General features: G+C 44.4%; 1 long non-coding RNA gene and 1 pseudogene across 2 annotated transcripts; both read left to right on the top strand.

Annotated features, from left to right (window-relative positions):
• Positions 1–341: 341 nt before the first annotated feature.
• LOC115894319 lies at positions 342–5,636 on the top strand. Its single transcript, XR_004054424.1, has 3 exons — positions 342–651; positions 4,397–4,501; positions 5,328–5,636. It is a non-coding gene; the product is annotated as an uncharacterized LOC115894319 (long non-coding RNA).
• An 8,292-nt stretch (positions 5,637–13,928) lies between these two features.
• On the top strand, positions 13,929–14,491 carry LOC104659728 (annotated as a pseudogene). Its single transcript, XR_747625.1, has one exon. The product of XR_747625.1 is annotated as a 40S ribosomal protein S18 pseudogene (transcript).
• The last annotated feature ends 8,414 nt before the right edge of the window (positions 14,492–22,905 follow it).

Below are 22,905 nucleotides of genomic sequence, written 5' to 3'. Positions count from 1 at the left end.
CCCACTGTCTTGTTGATTCTATTCTGTTCTATGTGCACATTGACAGGACCCAAGCATGGTGCACTTGTGAAAGTTCGGGGAAGGCAAATACCTTCATTTCCTTCCCTGAGCCCAGTTCAGGATGCAATCCTATTAAAATAAGGGGAAGTACAGTTAACCTACAATTGAAGCTATTGTTAGGAAGCTCTATATTACCCAGATGACAACTACAGCTCTCAGCCAGCTAAAAGATTTTGGATATTGGGTTGCTGATTTCAGAGAAATTCAGAAGCTGTGTTCCTGTTCTGCTTAATTCAACACGCTTTTTTTTTTTTTTTTTTTTTAGAACTCAGTGCCCATCATCGTACTAGGTCTGTGGAGGCTATAAAAGACATGTGCCAACTAACTACACAAAAGGGAGAGTAAAATAAATGCTAAAGAGAGATTTAAGTAAAACCCTCTGGGAAAGTAGACAAAGGAGTGGTTAACCCTGGGACAGGGCGCTGCTTCATGGAAGAGGAACCATTTGAATGAAGACCTAGAGAAGTGAGAATGAGAGCAGGGCTTTCTCAACAGAAGGAGGAGCAAGGTATAGTGATACCACAGCATATGCAGCAATGGGAAAGGTAAAGGTTCTGTGCAAACAGAAGCACTTCAAAATTACCCTAGCAGGTAAGTAGGGTGTGGTTTTTCCTGTAGACAGTTGGAAACTACTGCAGATTTTGAGGGTTGGGGCAAAGTTATGTAAGATGTTTGTGATAGCATGTGGAAGATGCTGTGGCTGATACAGATGGCTACGTACCCAACCACTACCACCACTGCCACCACCATCACTGCCATTAACACCATAACCACCACCACCATCACAACCATCATCATTGCCACCACCATCACTGTGATCACCGCATCACCATTGCCACCACCACCACCATCACCATTACCACCATCACACCTCCACCACCACACCACTACCATTACCATGACCATTGCCACAACCTTTATCACCATCAACAGCACCACTATCACCACACCACCCCATCCCCATTGCCACCATCATCACCACCACCATCCCTATTACCACCATACTACCACTACCACCATCACCTCCACCATCACCACCACCACTACCATTATTACCATCACGATTGCCACCACCATCACTACCATCACTACTACCATCACCACCTCCACCATCACCATTACCACCATCACACCTCCACCACCACACCACTACCATCACCATCACCATGACCATTGCCACCACCTTTATCACCACCATCAACAGCAGCACTATCACCACACCACCCCATCCCCATTGCCACCGTCATCACCACCACCATCCCTATTGCCACCATCACCATCATCTCCACTATCACCACCACCACTACCATTATCATCATCACCATTGCCACCACCATCACCACCATCCCTACTACCATCACCACCTCCACCATCACCATTGCCAACACCTTCACCATCACCACCACCATCACCATCACCACACCAACAACAATCACAACATCAACACCAACACCCACACATCATCTTCTTCTACCCTGCCTATGAAGAATGGCCAATGAAAGACCAATTTTATGCAGATATCAGTCAATCAATGAGCTTCAGAGGACCCAGCATAGGAAATGATGTTTGAGTAGTATAAATTTAAGGCACTTTGGGGTTCAGCAATATAAAAATTTGTGAGGACATTTTGTTTTGTTTTGGTTGTCATAATAATTAGGGGACAGTATTGGCAGTTCATAGGCAGAGACCAGAAATGTTTGACATTCTGAAATGCATAGAACAATCCTACACATCAAAGATTTGTCTCATGAATGACTTTGTTTTAACTTTTTTACTGTATTAAAACATACATATGGGGGCCTGGTGCAGTGGCTCACACCTGTAATCCCAGCACTTTGGGAGTCCAAGATGGGCAGATAACTGAGGTCAGGAGTTCGAGACCAGCCTGGCCAACATGGTGAAACCCCATCTCTACTAAAAATACAAAAATTAGCCAGGCATGGTGGTTAGCACCTGTAATCCCAGCTACTCAGGAGACTGAGGCAGGAGAATTGCTTGCACCCGGGAGGTGGAGGTTGCAGTGAGCCAAGATCGTGCCATTGCACTCCAGCCTGGGTGACAGAGTGAGACGCCATCTCAAAAACAAAACAAAAATTTAAAAACAGTATATATGGAAAAACACACAGAAGTGTACAGTTTGATGAATCTTTGCAAACTGAACACACCCTAATGCCTCCCTCCAGTCATATACCTATATGTGTTCTAACATCATGTATATATTTTACCTGTTTTTGAATGTAATGTAAATAGATGCATGACTTCTATTCATCTAGGTAAAACATTTCTTTTTTTTTTTTTTTTTTTTTTTTTTTTTCTTTTTTTTTGAGACGGAGTCTTGCTCTGTCGCCCGGGCTGGAGTGCAGTGGCCGGATCTCAGCTCACTGCAAGCTCCGCCTCCCGGGTTTACGCCATTCTCCTGCCTCAGCCTCCGGAGTAGCTGGGACTACAGGCGCCCGCCACCTCGCCCGGCTAGTTTTTTGCATTTAGTAGAGACGGGGTTTCACCGTGTTAGCCAGGATGGTCTCGATCTCCTGACCTCGTGATCCGCCCGTCTCGGCCTCCCAAAGTGCTGGGATTACAGGCTTGAGCCACCGCGCCCGGCCAAAACATTTCTTTATATGAGTCCAGCAACAACTAATTTTGCTCAATTTTACTATAGACTTTATGTGCCAAGAGTGTAAACTATCATGTAATTGAGGGATGCCTTTTTCTTTTTTTAACTTGCAGCTTCACTAAGAATTGATCACCATTGCAGAAAATCATTTCACTAATAAAAGTATCCTCTTGGTTTCTGAATTTTTTCATACAACACAATTGTATCATGTCCATCTGAAGCTGCTGGATCATGATAATATTACATATAAGTGAAAACATGCATAAAGTGAAGACTACTTCTTTATACGCTAGAATATTGTTGTACCATATTGTGTTAGTCAGCTTTTGATAAGTTATGCTGCAGTAACAAAAAACCCCAAAACCTCAATGGCTTACAACAACAAAAATCTATTTCTTGTTTACATTACACATCAGTTGCTGCTCTGCTCCTGTTCCACAAGTCTTTTTCATTCTGAGAGCCAGGCTAAAGGAGCAGTCCCCATCCGAGACATGCTGTTGTTACGGCAGAGCCGTGTGTCTTCTCAGATGTGGTACTTCCATTCACGTTACATTGGTCAAAGAAGCACTGTAAATTGCAAGTCATCAGGCTGGGATGTATAATTCCATTGTGGGGAAAGCAGAAAATAATTAGAACTTGTAATACAATTTACTATATATATATTTTTTTATATATAAATGTATATACCTTTTTTTATAAATTACCTTTATTTCACCTTTATATTCTGGTTAGGGCTTATATTTATGTTTTTAATGTGTGTGTAGGGGCAGGTTATATTATCTTTGATTTTCATTTCAGGAAAGAGGACTGTTATAAAATACTTTATACGTAAGAAGAAGTTGGTTGTGAAGGGTTGGGAACCAGTGGTCTGAACCAATCATGGTAATTCCATTATCTAAGAATAAGGGTGGGTTGTGATTCTGGCCAGGGAGACCCGAGAGGAAGCCTGTTTACAGGCTTCTTGGAAGACTGTGTTTCCTTTTCAAGACAGGCATGAGTACAAATGTGGTGATGTGAGAATATGACATGTGAAAGATGACAGTCATCTGGGGGAAATGCTAACATGATGAGGGTGGCAAAGATTGAAAACGGAAAGAATCTAGGTCCTTGGTAAGCCCCTGAGCTGCTGAGTTTTTCTGAAAGTGCCTTATCTTTGAACTTTTTGTTATGGGAAACAATAAATTTTTCTTACATTTAGGAAGTCTATGGCTGGGTTTTCTGTTACTTATAGTCAAAGTATTCTAACAATGATCAGCTGGAAAGAGAAGAGTTTAACTGCAGAAATACTGGTTAGTAGGATATTAGAGTAGTTCAAACAAGAGGTAGTGAAAACTTTAATCAAGGAAAGACCCTCCCATATTAGTACGCTGGCAAATATCTAATAATCATCTCAGTTCTGGGTAGAGGTGAGGAGGAACTGATTTGTAGCATTTGCTGATTTCCATGGTGTAAATATTGCTAATTTCAAGCTGCCAACAGTTTAAAAACCAATTTGCCTGCTTTCCGAAAATTTAACAATTGGCTCTTTGCAAGCTGCTGCCAGTTGGCTCCGGAACACCACTGACTATAGGGATAGGAAAGCAGGGCTGATATAAAAGATATTGCAGAGGGGGAATTAACAAGACTTCGGATTATATGGGAAATTACAGAAATTGTAATTTGACAGATGAAAATAAATTTTTACTTGTCTATGTGACTTCATTTTTCTGCTTTGAGTTTCAGAGGGGAAAACTGAAGCATTCTACAACCAGAGCATTTCCCAGAAAGTACATAGAGAGACACGGAATTGCTTTGGAGAGAGAGAAAGTGTTTTTTACGAGTTCCCAAGTGAGTATTACAAATTAGTTTTATTGCCAACACATTGTACAGAGAGACAATAAAATAAGCCCATAATAAAGTTGGTGCCTATGGTGATCCCAGTGAAGGGCAAGGTGAACTTATAAGACATCACAGTATGATAGAACCTGCATCAAGCACAATCCAGGAAGCTAACACTGGGGGTGGTGTGGGTAGAAGCACAAAGTGAGAGAACAGCAGGCTGGATCGGTGGGAGTCAATAGCTAGTTAGGACCAAACAAACTGAAGGAGCAATAAAGTTATTAACTGACCCATTGCTTTCTCCTTTTATATATATTAAGCACAATATATTAAGCATCTGCTAAGTACTGGGTCCTAGGCTAGGCACTTGATCAGGGTAAACAATATGGATTCTTTTTTTTTTTTTTTTTTTTTTGAGATAGAGTCTCACTCTGTTGCCCAGGCTGGAGTGAAATGGTGTGATCTCGGCTCACTGCAACCTCCGCCTCCTGAGTTCCAGTGATTCTTCCCAGGTAGCTGGGACTACAGGTGCGGGCCACCATGCCCAGCTAATTTTGTATTTTTACTAGAGATGGGGTTTCACCATGTTAGCCAGGCTGGTCTCGAACTCCTGACCTCAGGTGATCCACTCACCTCAGCCTCCCAAAGTGCTGGGATTACAGGCGTGAGCCACCACGCCTGGCTATAAAATTTATTCTTTGTATGTAATTCTCTCAAAGCTAAAATGATCAGATAACTCAGATTAATGACAAAATATGGGATCATGGAACTATATATCCTGATTTAAAACTAAAAGGACACTAAGATGATTTTTTACCTCCCCTGTGAAATTCAGAAGACTGAGCTATCTGAGAGACGGCCCTGTTGGTTCAGCCCTGGCTTAACTCTACGTTTACTCTGAAGTCCTGCGGCATCCTTGTCTATCTCTTCAATATTACATTGGTGTGCTTCATAGAAGTCAACAAGATCAGAAGGACTGTTGGTTAGAAGATAAAACACTGGCTCTATGATGGCTATTCAAAGTTGTCAAACAACCCATAGCTAGGAATTGTTTCCATATTGTGGAAAAATCTTATTCTCTCAGAAGACAATGCTGCAGGGAAAAATGCCTACTCTTACATCAATGCAGCCCCAAGACCTTCATGGAAGCATCTATAGCTAAAAAGAACCTATTCTTCTTTTTTTTTTTTTTTTTTTTTTGAGACGGAGTCTCGCTCTGTCGCCCAGGCTGGAGTGCAATGGCCGCATCTCAGCTCACTGCAAGCTCTGCCTCCCGGGTTCACGCCATTCTCCTGCCTTAGCCTCCCGAGTAGCTGGGACTACAGGCGCCCGCCACCTCGCCCAGCTAGGTTTTTGTATTTTTGTTTTAGTAGAGACGGGGTTTCACCTTGTTAGCCAGGATGGTGTCGATCTCCTGACCTCGTGATCTGCCCGTCTCGGCCTCCCAAACTGCTGGGATTACAGGCTTGAGCCACCGCACCCAGCCAAAGAACCTATTCTTTAGGTCACTTTTTTTGTCCAAATGTTATCTCCTGCCAAGCTATCTCTTATTTTGTTTCCTGCTACTCAGATGTTCAGTATTGATCTGGCATGTTCTTAGGAAAAAAATGAGTAAGGTGTATAATTGTATTATGAGGATTCTTTGGTTTGTGACAAAAAAGCAAAAACAAAAACTCTATCCAACCTTGCTTAAGCGAAAAGAATTTATTTACTCATGTACATGAGAAGTCCATGGAGTCAGTTTTGCTTCAGGTGTGTCTGATGGAGATAGCTAAATGACGTCACAGGGACCTGGTTTTCCTTTCTCTATCTCTCAGCTCTGTATCTTCGTTCTCAGGCTGACCCTCCCCTCATGGTGACATTATAGCTGCTACAGCTCAAAAATTACATTCCTCCCAGGTGTAGGAGCCACAGAAGAGAGAATTTCTCTTTATCCAGTTTGAACAAAAACCCTGGGCCTAACTTTCACTGGCCTGAATTAGGTCAAGTGCCAGCCCCTGGCCTAATCACACTGGCTAGGGAAAGGGAAGACAGCGATTGTTCCAAATCTAGGTCACATGCTATTATTTTTTTTAAATCAGGTTAAAGTTAGCATCACCAGTAACGGAATAAACCAACATTACGTACTTCCTGACATGATACACTGAAATGAATTCAGCATCACATTCATGATACTCCTGACAAAAATTGCATAGCCTGAATCCAATCATGAGGAAACACCAGACAAACCCAATTTAAAGGACTTTATATAAAACAACTGGCCTAGATCCTTCAAAAATGTCAAGATTACAAGAGACAGCCCGGACATTGTGGCTCTCACCTGTAATCCCAGCATTTTGGGAGGCCAAGGCAGGCAGATCACTTGATCCCAGGAGTTCAAGACCAGCCTGGCCAACATGGCAAAAGCCCGTCTCTACAAAAAAAAAAAAAAAAAGAAAAATAGGCCGGGCATGGTGGCTCAGGCCTATAATCCCAGCACTTTGGGAGGCCGAGGCAGGTGGTTACCTGAGATCAGGAGTTTGAGACCAGCCTGGCTAACATGGCAAAACTCCGTCTCTACTAAAAATACAAAAATTAGCTGGGTATGGTGGCTTATGCCTGTAATCCCAGCTACTTGGAAGGCTGAGGCAGGAGACTCATTTGAACCTCAGAGATGGAGGTTACAGTGAGCCGAGATCATGCCATTGCACTCCAGCCTGGACAATGAGAGCAAAACTCCACCTCAAAAAAAAAAAAAAAAAATGTCCTGCAAGGCACAATGGCTCAAACCTGTAATCCCAGTACTTTGGGAGGCTGAGGCAGGAGAATCACTTGAGGTCAGGATTTTGAGACCAGCCTGGCAACATAGTGAGACCTCATCGTTACAAAATATTTTAAAAATCAACCAGAGGCTGAGGTCAGAGGATCACGTAAGCCCAGGAGGTCGAGGCTACGGTGAGCCGCAATTGTGCCACTGGACTCCTGCCCGGGCAACAAAATAAGATCTTGCCCCAAAATAAAATAAAATAAAATAAAATAAAATAAAAAGTTAAAAAAATAAGAATCAGAATATTTCATCATTCACAGAAAATAGATTTTTTTTTTGTTTGTTTGTTTGTTTGTTTGTTTGTTTTTTTTTGAGACGGAGTCTCGCTCTGTCACCCAGGCTGGAGTGCAGTGGCCGATCTCGGCTCACTGCAAGCTCCGCCTCCCGGGTTCACGCCATTCTCCTGCCTCAGCCTCCCGAGTAGCTGGGACTACAGGCACCCACCACCAGGCCCGGCTAATTTTTTGTATTTTTGGTAGAGACAGGGTTTCACTGTGTTAGACAGGATGGTCTCGATCTCCTGACCTTGTGATCCGCCCACCTCGGCCTCCCAAAGTGCTGGGATTACAGGCGTGAGCCACCGCGCCCAGCCAGAAAATAGATTTTTTAAAAAGAAAGAGTGGACTGGACACAGTGGTTCATGCCTATAATCCCAGCACCTTGAGAGGCTGAGGCAGGTGGATCACTTGAGTCCAGGAGTTCGAGACCAACATGGGCAACACAGTTAGACACCCCCTGCCCACTGGCGTCTCTACAAAAAATAAACAAAAATTAGCTGGCCATCTTGGCACATGCCCCTAGTTCTAGCTGCTTGGAAGGCTGAGGTAGAATGATCACTTGAACCTGGGAGGTAGTAGCTGCAGTGAGCCATGATCGCATCACTGTACTCAGCCTGGGCAAGTAAGTGAAACCCTGTCTCCAGAGAGAGAGAGAGTAATATATAAGTAGCACTCAGTCCAACTCTGTGGAAGATCACACATGTGATCTAAACCAACAACGGATTTAATCTATCATGAAATTATTTTATCTTGTGCCCTAATTTTGAAGAAGTAAATAAAAACGAGTAAACTGGGCTATTCAGGAAATATTTACCTTTAGAATGATCCATTAAAGTGAGTAGACAACCAAACCATGGACACAGTAATAGTTACAGCTTACACAGTCTAGCCATGGAACCCAGCAACATGGCTTAGGGGCTAAGGAAGCTGAATTTCAGGGATGGTGTAAACAGGCCTTGGAACATGTTGACATCCATAGTAATAGCTAAAGTGGTTCCTGAGTCCCCAAACTGTTAGTTGTTTCTATCACTTAGGGTTTTCGAGAGAAACAGAGCCAATAGGAGATAGACACACACACACACACACACAAACACACACACACACACATACGGAGTGAAAGAGACTTTAAGAAATTGGTGAAGTGGCATTGTTGTTGTTGTCTGGGGTAAATACTGGGGGTTCGTTGTCTCACGCCAAGGACACGGACACACACAATGAGTGAGTTTAGGAGCCGAGGTTTAATAGGCAAAAGAAAGAGAAAGGAGAACAGCTATCTCTCTTGCGCGAGAGAGGGGATTCCAAATGGGAAATGTGGCCCAGAATGGGAGTGCTCTGCAGGCTTGCAGAGGTGGTGTCTGATTTGCGTAGGGCCCACAGATTGGTTGGACCAGGTGTGATGCTTACATAGTGCTCAGGAAGGCTGGCCACCCCATCCTCATCTTATTACGAAAATGGGCTTTCCATTTGGCGGGCACCATGTTGTTTGCTCCTTACTGTACACGTGTCTGGCAAAGAGAAGGGAAGATGGAGCGCCCTTTTGAATATGCCTAGTCCCAGGTACCATTTTCCTATTGTCATAGTTGCCAGCATTCACCCACGCAGGCTTCCAGGCTTGCTTGTCTATGTCTGCAGCTCGATTTTACAGGCTGCTCTTTGTTAGAAAAGAGTATGATTTGGGGGCTGCTTTTCATTAAAAGGAAAACCTTACCGAGGACTTCCTTACCCTCACTCTCTGCCTAAATAATTTCTTTTTAACTCTAATATCATTGGGTCAGATGACTGTAGAGGTTAACAAGTCTGAAATCCATAGGATAGGCCACCAAGATGGAAATTCAAGCAGTTCTTCTGTGTTACAGTCTTAAGATAGAATTCCTTCTTCTCAGAGAAACTGCAGTTTTTTTCTCTGAAGACCTTAAACTGATTGGATGAGGTTCAGCCACAAAGACTATCTCCTTTTCTTCAAGTCAACTAATTGCACATGTTAATCACATCTACAAAATGCCTTCACAGCAATATATAAACAGTGCTTGACCAAATAGCTGACACCATAGCCAACTCAACACATAAAATTAACCATCACACTGCTTGAGGTTTTTCTTTTCCCATTTCATCTGCACAGGCACCTGGATTCTTGCAGGCATTTTCTCCTTGGATCTGGGCACCAGTACATCCCATGCCGGTCCTGGCCCACCAAGAGGACCACTGAAGGCAGAAGCCCAGCTCCCACTCCCACCCAGGGCCAGGAAATGTCACTAGGGATGGAAACTGATGTGGGATGGTGCAGCAGAAAGCATTAAGGAGACTGGGATCTCAGAGTTGCTCTACCAGGCGTGGGCTGCTCCTTCTAGACATCTTTAATCTTTATCAGGAAGACAAATAAGCTTCTATTATGATATATAAGTCACTGGGTTTTTGTTTGTTTTTGTTTTCTTTTTGTCTGTTTGTTTTGTTTTTGTTTTTGTTTTGAGATGGAGTCTCTCTGTCACCCAGGTTGGAGTGCAATGGTGCCATCTCAGCTCACTTCAACCTCCCCCTCCTGGGTTCAAGCGGTTCTCCCACCTCAGTTTCCAAAGTAGCTGGGATTACAGGCAACTGCCATCATGCCCGGCTAATTTCTGTATTTTTGTAGAGATGGGGTTTCACCATGATGGCCAGGGTGGTCTTGAACTCCTGACCTCAGGTGATTCGCCTGCCTCGGCCTCCAAAGGTGCTGGGATTACAGGCATGAGCCACGGTGCCCAGCCATGTTTTTGTTTTCTGAGACAGAGTCTCACTCTGTCGCCCAGGCTGGAGTGCAGTGGTGCCATCTCGACTCAGTGCAATCTCCGCCTCCCGGCTTCAAGTGATTCTCCTCCATCAGCCTCCCGAGTAGCTGGGACTACAGGCGCTGCGCCACCATGCCCAGCTAATTTTTGTATTATTTGTAGAGACTGAGTTTCACCATGTTGGCCAGGCTGGTCTCAAATTCCTGACCTCAGGTGATCCACCCACCTTGGCCTCCCAAAGTGCTGGGATTACAGGCGTGAGCCACTGTGCCCGGCCAGACAGTCCAATATTTTTAAATCAGCCATAAATCTATGCACGGAATAATGTCTCTCTCTCTCTGTCTCTGACACATACACACATACACACACGCGCACGCGTGTACACCCACACATTGTTACCACTTAGAAGAGTGCCAGGCCCAGATGGTTTCACAGACGATTGCTTTCAAAGCTGCAAGAAAGCAATAACTTCAATACCTCAAAATTTGTTTCGGTAGTTAGAAAAGGACATATGCTTCCTGTGATGGTTAATTTTAGCTGTCAACTTGACTTGATTAAGTAATACACTAGTCTCCCCTTATCCACGGAGGGTATGTTCCGAGATCCCCAGCGGATGTATGAAGCCACACATACTACTGAACCCTGTACACACCTATGATAACGTTTAATTTATAAATTAGGCACAGTAAGATGCTAACAATAACTAATAATAAAATAGAACAATTAAGTTAAACAGTTGAACACAAGCACTGTGATGCTGTGACAGTCACTCCTAACTGAGATGGCTGCTAAGAGACTAGCTAACGGGTGAGTGGTGTATACAACGTGGAAATGCTGGACAAAGGGATGAGTCACATCCTGGGAGGGACAGAGTGGAATGCCATGAGATTTCATCATGTTACTCAGAACGATGAGCCATTTAAAACTTATGAATTGTTTATTTCTGGAATGTTTAATTTCATATTTTCAGACCAAGGTTGACCAGGAGTAACTGAAACTGCAGACAGCAAAACTGAATAAAGTGGGGAGTCGAGAACCTAGAGACCTGGTAAAGCATTCTTTCTAGGTGTGTCTGTGAGGGTGTTTTCACAGGAGATTGGCATGTGAGTGGGTGGGCTGACTGAGGAGGAACTGCCCTCAATGTGGGCGGACACCATCCCCTTGGCTGTGGGCCCAGATAGAACCAAAAGGCAGAGAAAAGGCAAATGCTTTTTTCTCTCTCCTGAAGCTGGGCCACCCTTTTTCTGCCCTTGGACATCAGAACTGCAGGCTCCCTGGCCTTTGGACTCTGGGTCTTACATCAGTAGCCCCCGGGTTCCGGGCCTTTGGCCTTGGACTGAGAGTTACACCATCAGCTGCCCTGGTTCTGAGACTTTAGGACTTGAACTGAGCCCCACTGTGGTGTCCCATGGTCTCCAGCTTGCAGACAGTCTGTCGTGGGACTTTTCACCCTCCCTAATCTCATGAGCCAATTCCCCTAATAAATCCCCTCTCATACATCTATATACAGTCACCCCTCATATCTGTGGAGGATGGGTTCTAGGTTATGTTGCCCAGGCTGGCCTTAAACTGTTGGGCTCAAGCTATCCTCCCATCTCAGCTTCCCGAGTAGTTAGGACTATCATATTCTTTCTTTTTGGAGATGGAGTCTCTTTCTGTCACTGAGGCTGGAGTGTAACAGCATGATCTCAGTTCACTGCAACCTCTGCCTCCTGGGTTCAAGCGATTCTCCTGCCTCAGCCTCCCAAGTAGCTGGGATTACAGGTGCCCACCACCACGCCTGGCTAATTTTTTATATTTTTAGGAGATAAGGGGTTTCACCGCATTGGTCAGGCTGGTCTCGAACTCCTGACCTCAGGTGATCCACCTGCCTCGGCCTCCCAAAGTTCTGGGATTACAGGCATGGGCCACTGTGTCCAGCCAAACTGTATTCTTAAACACGTTTTGTTCTGGCTTATTGCTGATTACCAAATAACTCCAAGACTTAGTGTCTTAAAACAATCACTCTTTTGTTATATATCCCGTAGGACAGGAATTCTTATCTCCCTGCGGATAACAAAATCCAGAGACGGTCAAGTCTCTGCTATAAAATGGCGTAGTATTTGCATATAACCTATGCACATCCTCCAGTCTACTTTAAATCACCTCTAGATTATTTATAATACCAATGTAAAGGCTGTGTAAATAGCTGTTAACCCACATTGTTTAGGAAATAATGACAAGGAAAAAAAAGTCTATACATATTCAGTATAGATGCTTTTCTCCCAGATATTTTCAATCCACAATTAATTGAATTCACTGATGTAGAAACCCCAGATATGAGGAGCCAACTATATATATATATATATACACATATCCTACTGGCTCTTTCTCTCTGGAGAACTCTAACACGCCTTCCAAAACAGTTAGAAAGCAAATATGATCCTGAAAACAAAATCTACTGTGAATATTGTTGCAAACTTCTAAATAAAATACTAGTAAATTTAATCAAAAAGTATATTAAAATAACAAAACATAGCCAAATAAGGTTTATTCCAAGGATGCAATAAAATGTCAATACTAGGAAATCTGTTGTCATAATGCAGCACATTAACTGGTAAAAGCAAAATATGTTCATCTTTATTTTTATTTATTTATTTATTTATTAGATGGTTTTGCTCTTATTGCCCAGGCTGGAGTGGAATGGCACGATCTCGGCTCACCACAACCTCCGCCTCCCAGTTCAAGTGATTCTCCTGCCTCAGCCTCCCAAATAACTGGATTACAGACATGTGCCACCAAGACCGGCTAATTTTGTATTTTTAGTAGAGACAGGGTTTTTTTCATGCTGGTTAGGCTGGTCTTGAACTCCCAACCTCAGGTGATCCACCTGCCTCCGCCTCCCAAAGTGCTGGGATTACAGGCATGAGCCACCACACCCGGCCAAAATATGCTCATCTTGATATGAGCCTGTGATGGTTAATTTTATGGTCAACTTGAGTGGGCCCAGATTAAATGTTATTTCTGAGTATATTTGTGAGGGTGTTTCTGGATGAGAATTGCATTTGAATTGGTGGGCCTAGAAGATTGCCCTCCCCAGTGTCTATGCAGCCTTATTGCTTGAACTGGGACATCTTTTATCTTCTGCCGCCCCCAAACTGAGATTTATGTCATCATTTCCTCTGGTTCTCAGGTCTCTGGACCTAGACTGAATTATAGCCCAGGTTTTCCTGGGTCTCCAGCTTGTAGAAAGCAGATTGTGGGACTCCTCATTGTCCATAATTGCATGAGTCTACTCTTCATAATAAGTTTATTCTTAGGCCAGTCACGGTGGCTCACACCTGTAATCCCAGTACTTTGGGAGGCCAAGGTGGGTGGATCATCTGAGGTCAGGGGTTCGAGCCCAGCCTGGCCAACATGGTGAAAACCTGTCTCTACTAAAAATACAAAAATTAGCTGGGCGTGGTGGCAGGCACCTGTAATCCCAGCTTCTCAGGAGGCTAAGGCAGGAGGATTACCTGAGCCCAGGAGCTGGAGGCTTCATTGAGCCGTGATCATGCCATAGCACTTCAGCCTGGGCAATAGAGTAAGACCCTGTCTCAGAAAAAAGAAGAAGGGCTTCCACAGGAGGCTTACACGCCGCCGCTTGTGCTGCCGCCATGTCTCTAGTGATCCCTGAAAAGTTCCAGCATATTTTGCGAATACTCAACACCAACATCGATGGGCGGCGGAAAATAGCCTTTGCCATCACTGCCATTAAGGGTGTGGGCCGAAGATATGCTCATGTGGTGTTGAGGAAAGCAGACATTGACCTCACCAAGAGGGCGGGAGAACTCACTGAGGATGAGGTGGAACGTGTGATCACCATTATGCAGAATCCACGCCAGTACAAGATCCCAGACTGGTTCTTGAACAGACAGAAGGATGTAAAGGATGGAAAATATAGCCAGGTCCTAGCCAATGGTCTGGACAACAAGCTCCGTGAAGACCTGGAGCGACTGAAGAAGATTCGGGCCCATAGAGGGCTGCGCCACTTCTGGGGCCTTCGTGTCCGAGGCCAGCACACCAAGACCACTGGCCGCTGTGGCCGCACCGTGGGTGTGTCCAAGAAGAAATAAGTCTGTAGGCCTTGTCTGTTAATAAATAGTTTATATACCTAAAAAAAAAAAAAAAGAAGAAGGGAGGAAGGGAGGGAGAGAAGGAAGGATTCTAGTTATATAATTCTATGTATAAAATATGCAAATTTTAAAAATATAAGAAAGACAAAGTTATATTCTTTTTGACAAAAAGAATTTTGTGTAATACAGATATTATGTGAAGGCTATTTATGAAAGAAATTAAAAAGAAACTAGTAAATAGGAGAAAGAGATGTAAACAGAGTCACAGATGTAAAGATGCATTTTTGGTAACAAAGATGAAAAAGAGAATAATATTGTATGAGAAATAATCTTGTATGGTAAATTTTTGTCCTACAGTGAAATGACTGTTTATTTAAGAAAGAGGGAAATTTAGGACAAAATAAAAAGTTCAAGTGTGTTGTAAATTGTCTGTGTAAATCATGATAAAGTTCATAAAAAGAAAAGTTATAAAAAATTTTGTGTATGATCAACTTGGCTATAATTTAAAGGAAATAATTTATAACAGTCCTTCTAGAGATTGAGCTTTGATATTAGAAATACACTAATACAGGCCAGACATAGTGCCTCACACCTGTAATCCCAGCACTTTGGAAAGCCTAGGCGGGTGGATCACCTGAGGTCAGGAGTTCGAGACCAGGCTGGCCAAGATGGCAAAACCTGTCTCTACTAAAAATACAAACATTAGCTGAGCATTGTGGCACATGGCTGAAATCCTAGCTACTAGGCGGAATGGGGGGCTGAGGCAGGAGAATCGCTTGAACCCGGGAAGTGGAGGTTGTGGTGAGCCAAGATCACACCACTACACTCCAGCCTGGGTGACAGAGTGAGACTCCATCTCAAAAACAAAAAAGCAGCTGGGTGTGGTGGTGCATGCCTGTAATCCCAGCTACTCAGGAGGCTGAGGCAGGGGAGTCGCTTGAACCTGGGAGGCGGGAGTTGCAGTGAGCCAAGGTCAAGCCACTGCACTCCAGACCTGGGCAATGGAGTGAGACCCTGTCTAAAAAAAATTTTTTAAAAAAGAAGAAGAAGAAATTAAATCTGGTCCTGCACCCCACTATTAAGTATATCTACCAAATCGGTGCTCCTACAGGGAAGGCTACTTCCCTGAACACAGAGAGTGGGTGAGAGTCTCAGGTCCTTGAGGAAACTGCAGGCTTCTTGTTCCTCCCACTCCTGGGCAGTTTCCCAAACCTCTCTCCCTTTGTCTTGACACTTCCTCTCATTCTCTTCCCCTGGGGTCAACCCACATAATCCCAGTGCAGCCCATTCCTTCCTGGATTAGCCCACTAAAATGCTAAAATCCTTCAGAGTTTCCTTACTACCAACGCTACTCGTGAATACACCTGTCACCAGGACATGAACTGTACCAAGGGATGCTTTTCCCCACTATAATCTTCATCAACCTCTTAAATAAAATAAGCACTTACAATATCCTCATATAAACACGAATAAAGGTATCTCTGGAAAATGTTTCTGTTTTAGTTAACCTGCAAACGCTTCATCCTTACAAGGCACATAGCGTTTCAAGGTATTTTCGTAGCTGCCCCCTGCATCCCCAGACCAGCCCCTCCTGACTGAAGCAAGAAAACAGGGTCTGGAGGCAGGGAACTAAATCAAAAGGAAAATCCCAACTTTCCACACCTAAGTAACAAAAGGACTGGAGGCTACTCCCTTTGCAAACCCCACCCACCTTTTCTGTGGGGCCGTTGGAAAATTGAAAGTATGTCTGACTGGTTGCTTTCTGCAACCAATCAGATATTTGCATAGGAGTGTATCTTTGTAACTTCACTTCAGCCTCTTCACTTCAGCCTGGTTGGTTAATTTCTCAACCAATCGGACTGATAGTGGGCCACTATTTCATTTACCTAGAGTGTACACCAAGTCGCCAATGGGAAACCTCTAGAGGGTATTTAAACCCCAGAAAATCCTATGCTTGGTCTGCTCACACCCTGTGGAGTGTACTTTCGTTTCCAATAAATCTTTGCTTTTGTTATTTCATTCTTTCCTTGCTTTGTTTGTGCATTTTGTCCAATCCTTTGTTCAAACTGCCAAGAACCTGGACATCTTCCACCCATAACATAACCAGATTGCTGCCTCTGAGCCTTTTCTTTTTAGAAATTCTAGAGGCGCTACTGAGAACGTGATGCATGTCCCTTCAGCCACTAGCTGTTCCCATCCTCTCCATCCGCCCACAGGTTCAGGGAGCCGAGGGAGCCTTCCAGAGCCTCTAAGACACCTCTCTGGGAGGCTGTCTGCCTGGACCACACACAGGCAGGCCCCATTCTTGGCCTCCCCAAGCCAAGAGGGCACAGACTGATGATCCAGGGCAGGTCTAGGCAAGTAGGACATGCAGGGATATTGTATTGTAAGCCTAAGCATCACGACAGGATCTGATGACTCAGGGAGCAATTTCTTGAGCCCATATTGTCCACCTGGGAAGAAATTGTGGCTGAAGAGTGTTCAGGAGCAGCTATCAGGGAGAGAGGGGCAGAAATGCACTTCAAGGTAGGCCTCTACTGGGTTCAGGAGGTCCTGGGGCTAGGCAGAGAAAGGCAAGCTTGAGACCCAACAGTGCCACCCATGGTGCATAAATCGGCTCGCTAGTCATCAATTCGCTTATGAATACGGAGGCCCCAGAAAGGTGAAGGGTGCCTTCTGGTGGCCAGCTGTGGAGGTGGCCTCAGAGAAGAGTGACCCCAGTGACTTCAGTTGCAGTGACCGCCGGCTGCGTGCCCAGCCGCGTTGCACAACTCTAGGTACACCAGGGGGCGCAATTCTCACAGGCTCCAGCGCTAACGGTGCTCCTTGGAGTTGAGAGGCGCGATGGTCCTGCAGCAGCCAGCCTGGGATGTACCCACAGCTCACCGGGGAGGCCGGGCCATACTTCAGCTAGATCTTGAATGAGATAAAGACGGGGAGAAAGGGCGTTTCGGACAAAGGGCTTACGCCCTAGATAAAGGGCGTGGAGGGGCGTGGCACATTCAGTCTGGACAGAGCATAAAGTGCATTGGAGAGAGAGGCTGGAGGCAGCATGGAAAAGGAGGGTGGGAAGGGCTGTGAAGGGTCCCCAGAGCCTTGCTAACGTGTTTGGCCTTTATCCCGCGCCAGACATTTTAAAGGTAGTAAGTAGTTTACAGATGTGCATTTTCAGGCCAGCAGTTTTTTTTTCTTTGAGACGGAGTCTCACTCCCAGGCTGGAGTGTAATAACTCGATCTCAGCTCACTGCAACCTCCGCCTCCCAGGTTCAAGCGATTCCCCTGCCTGAACCTCCCGAATAGCTGGGGCTACAGGCGCCTGCCACTATGCCTGGCTAATTTTTGTATTTTTAGTGGAGACGGTGGGGGGGGGGGGGTTTCACCACGTTGGCCAGGCTGGTCTCGAACTCCTGACCTCAGGTGATCCTCCCGCCAAGGCCTCCCAAAATGCTGGGATTATGGCCATTGCGCCGGGCAGCAGCACAGTGTCTTAAGCAATTTTGGATGTGAATACCTTCAAGACGAGCTTGCGCTCCCACAGACCCCACCACTTCTGCAGTCTGTAATTACCCCCAGCTGCACCCATATGCGTAGCTTCCCTGGTCCAGAGGGACGTGCGTGTGTGACCCTGCAGGATAGTGGGGCGGCCTTGCATGGCATGCCTGCCAGTGCTGAGGGGTGTGCCGCCAGCCTCCGGTCCCTCTCACCCGCGGGCCCCCCATCATCATCACTATATGAGGACCTCAGGCTCCCGAGGAAAGGCTGCTGCCCTGGTTCCTACAGGGGACGCCTAAACACAGAGTCCTAAACACATGCAGGGTTGGGGGGAGACTGACGAACTCAACCACCAGCCTGCAGTCGGCAGCCATCAGCGGATTGCAGGTACCCTGCGTGCGAGTCTCGGCTACAGTGCGGAAGAGGCCTTAGGAAGTGGGAACGGTCGCCATCTGGTGGTTATCTCTGGAGTGACAACAGAGAATTGGAACATATTTTATATTTTGTTCCGACTGCTCCATGACTTGAATAAAGCAGAAACAATTCGGAGAGCAATGTAGTATTAAATACCTAAGGGCCAAACCAGGCCAGAAAGACCAACAAAAAAGAAATGCTAAAAAGAAGTTCTTCAGAGAGAGATCCAAGAAGAAATAAGTGAAGGTAAAATGAAATATTTTTTCTTATACTTAATTAACCTAGTAGATAACTGATCAAAGTTCTAACAGCAACAATGTATTAGGCAATTATAGCGTATGGATAAGTGAACTGAATAACGGCAATGTTATAAAGGATGGGAAGGAGGAATTGTGGATGCATAAATGGTACCTGCACCACTTGTAACACTTGTGAAGTGCTGCAGCGTTATTTACAAGTGGAAGTAGCCAGACAAAGGGGCAAATATTGTATGATTCCATTTATATCATTGCCTACAATAGCCCAAACTAGAGAGAGAGAAAGTAGTATAGAGTTTACAGGGACTAAGTCAAGGGAAAAATGGGGAGTTGTTTTTTAATGGGTAGAGTTTCCGGGATGGTGAAAAAATCTAGAGACAAGGAGGGGCGATTTTTTTTTTTTTTTTTTTGGAGATGGAGTCTTGCCCTGTCACCCAGGCTGGAGTGCAGTGGCCTATCTCGGCTCACTGCAACCTCCGCCTCCCGGGTTCAAGCAATTCTTCTGCCTCAGCCTCCCAAGTAGCTGGAGCTACAGGTGCCTGTCACCACACCCTGCTAATGTTTGTATTTTTTAGTAGAGATGGGGTTGCCATGTTTGCCAGGCTTGTCTCAAACTCCTGACCTTGTCATCCGCCCACCTCGGCCTCCCAAACTGCTGGGATTACAGGCGTGAGCCACCGCACCTGGTCCAACAGTGATGTTTATACAACATCGTGAGTGTACTTGATGCCACTGAATTATACACTTAAACATTGTTAAAATTTGTCAGGCATGGCTGGGTGCGGTGGCTCACACCTGTACTCCTAGCACTTTGGGAGGCCGAGGTGGGTGAATCACCCGAGGGCAGGAGTTCGAGACCAGCCTGGCCAACATGGTGAAACCACGTCTCTACTAAATATACAAAAATTAGCTGGGCATGGTAGCGCATGCCTGTAATCATAGCTACTCGGGAGGCTGAGGCAGGGAGAATTGCTTGAATCCAGGAGGCGGAGGTTGCAGTAAGCCGAGATTGTGCCACTGCACTCCAGGCATTCCAACCTGGGCTACAGGGCAATACTCCCTTTAAAATAAAATAAAATAAAATAAAATAAAATAAAATAAAATTTTTTCGGGCATGTTGGCTCATACCTATAATCCCAACTCTTTGGGAGGCAAAGGTGGGAGGATCACTTGAGCCCAGGAGTTTCAGACCAGCCTGGGCAATATAGTGAGACCTCAGCTTTACAAAAACTTTAAAAAGTAGCCAAGTGCGTGCACATGTAGTTGCAACTACACAGGAGGCTGAGGTGGGAGGATCCCATCAGTCTGGGAGGTGGAGGTAACAGTGAGCCGAGATCATGCCACTGAAATCCAGCCTGGGCTACAGAGCAAGACCCTGTCAAAAAAAAAAGGTTAAAATGACAAATTTTGGGGCCAGGCGCGGTAGTTCACACCTGTAATCCTAGCACTTTGGGAGGCTGAGGCGGTTGAATCACTTGAGGTCAGGAGCTCGAAGCCGACCTGGCCAACATAGTTGAAACCCCATCTCTACTAAAAATACAAAAATTAGCCGGGCATGCTAGACTGCACCTGTAGTCCCAGCTACTTGGGAGGCTGAGGTGGGAGAATCACTTTAACCCGGGAGGCGGAGGTTGCAGTGAGCTGAGATCACAGCACTGCACTCCCACCTGGGCAACAGTGAAATACTTTATCTCAAAATAAAAATAATTATAATAATAATAAATGACAAATTTTATGTTATGTATATTTTACCACAATAAAAAATGAAATAGGCTGGGTGCGGTTGCTCACACCTGTAATCCCAGCACTTTGGGAGGCTGAGGCTGGCAGATCACCTGAGGTTGGGAGTTCAAGACCAGCCTGACCAACATGGGAAACCCCATCTCTACTAAAAATACAAAATTAGCCAGGTGTGGTGGCACATGCCTGTAATCCCAGCTACTCGGGAAGGCAGAGGCAGGAGAATCGCTTGAACCTGGGAGGCGGAGGTTGCAGTGAGCCGAGATCATGCCATTGTACTCCAGCCTGGGCAACAAGAGCGAAACTCTTGTCCCAAAAAAAAAAAAAGGGAAATAAATAACATGTGGCCAGGCACTGTGGCTCACACCTGTAATCTCAGCACTTTGGGAGGCTGAGGAGAGAGGATTACCTGAGGTCAGGAGTTCAAGACCAGCCTGGCCAATATGGTAAAACCCCATCTCTACTAAAAATATAAAAAATTAGACAGGTGTGGTGGTGCACACCTGTAGTCCCAGCTACTTGGGAGGCTGAGGCAGGAGAATCTCTTGAAGCCAGGAGGCAGAGATCGCAGTGAGCCAAGATCGCGCCACTGTATTCCAGCCTGGGCGACAGAGCAAGACTCCATCTCAAAAATTAAAAAAAATTAAAAAATAAACATGTGACATGAATAGAAAACAGTTACAAATATGGTAGATATTAATCTAACTGTATCAATAACCATTTAAAATCTGAACCATTTTTTAAATCTACTCTGATGGTGTGATCATCCAAGTGGATTTTAAAAAGAAACCCAATTAGATGGTATATACAAGAAATCCACTTTAAATATGAAAACTCAGATTGATTAAAAATACAAGAATGAAGTAAGATAGATTATGCTAAAATTAATCCAAAAAGAAAACTGGAATAGCTCTATTAACTTTAGACAAAGCAGACTTCAAAACAAGGAAAATATCATGGATAAAGAGGGCAGTATGTAATGACAATGGAGTCAGTTTTCCAGAGGGATACAACAATCCTTAACCTACATATACCTAACAATAGAGCATCAAAATATGTGAAGCAAAAACTGATGGAACTGCAATGAGAAATAGACAGATTCACCATTTTAGTTGGAGACTTCAGCGCCCTGTATCTGTAACTGACCCACTCATGAGACAGAAAATCAGTAAGGATATAGTTGAACTGAACAGCATCATCAATCAATTGAATCTAATTGACGTTTATAGAATATTTCATCCAACAACAGCAGAATACACATTCTACTCAAGCTCACATGTAATATTCACCAAGATAAACCATATTCAGAGCCACAAAACATGCCTCAACAAATTTGAAAGAATAGAATACAAAATACATTCTGAGACCACAGTGGAATTAAATTAAAAATCAGTAAGAGAAAGATAGCTGGAAAATCCCAAAATATATGGAGAATACACAATATAATTTTTAAATATTCCAAATAAATAGATCATAATAGAGCTGTCAAGGAAATGTTTACATATTTTGAACTAAATAAAAATGAAAATACAGGTCAGCCATGGGGGCTCATGTCTTTAATCCCATAACTTTGGGAGGCCAAGATGGGTGAATCACTTGAGGTCACGAGTTGGAGACCAGCCTGGCCAATACGGTGAAACCCCATCTCTGCTAAAAATACAAAAATTAGCTGGGTGTGATGGCACGCACATGTAATCCCAGCTATTCGAGAGGCTGAGGCAGGAGAATCACTTAAACCTGGGAAGTGGAGATTGCAGTGAGCCGAGATCATACCACTGCTCTCCAGCCTGGCAACAGAGTGAGTCTCATTGCTAAAAAAATAAAAAATAAAAAAAAAATAGAAACTACAACTCATCAACATTTGTAGGCTATAGTGAAAGCAGTGCTTAAAGGTAAATTTATAGCATTACATATAAATAGAAAAGAAGAAACATTAAAAACTGATAATCTGGCCCGGCGCAGTGGTTCACGCCTATAATCCCAGTACTTTGGGAGGCCTAGGTGGGTGGATCACGAGGTCAGGAGTTCTAGACCAGCCTGGCCAACATTGTGAAGCCCCATCTCTATTAAAAATACAAAAAATTAGCCGGGCATGGTGTCAGGCACCTGTAATCCCAGCTACTTGGGAGGCTGAGGCAGGAGAATCACTTGAACCTGGGAGGCAGAGATTGCAGTGAGCCAAGATCATGCCATTGCACTCCCTCCTGGGTGACAGAGCAAGACTCCATCTAAAAAAAAAAAAAAAAAAAAAAAAAAAAAAAAAAAAAAAAAAAAAAATTGGATCAATAAATAACAACTTTCCATGAAAAAAAACACCAAGCCCAGAGAGTTTCAGTGGTGAAGTCTAACAAACGTGTTCTTAATAGTATCAGTTCCCTCTCATCTTTTCCAGAAAATAGAAGCAGAGACAACACTTCTGTTTTGTGTTTTCTTACAGTCTATATTTATCTGTTTCACATCCATTAGTCACAGGGCCAAACTAATGGCCAAAGTTATTTAACACCTGTCCTGCAATCCAGAGTCCATACCCTGAACCACCCTTTGTATCTAATTCTCAGACATCA

Source organism: Rhinopithecus roxellana, chromosome 17 (genome assembly GCF_007565055.1).
Source record: "Rhinopithecus roxellana isolate Shanxi Qingling chromosome 17, ASM756505v1, whole genome shotgun sequence".
NCBI classification, from domain to species: domain Eukaryota; kingdom Metazoa; phylum Chordata; class Mammalia; order Primates; family Cercopithecidae; genus Rhinopithecus; species Rhinopithecus roxellana.
Note: the sequence above shows the minus strand (reverse complement) of the source record. Positions and strands in the feature narration are given on the sequence as shown.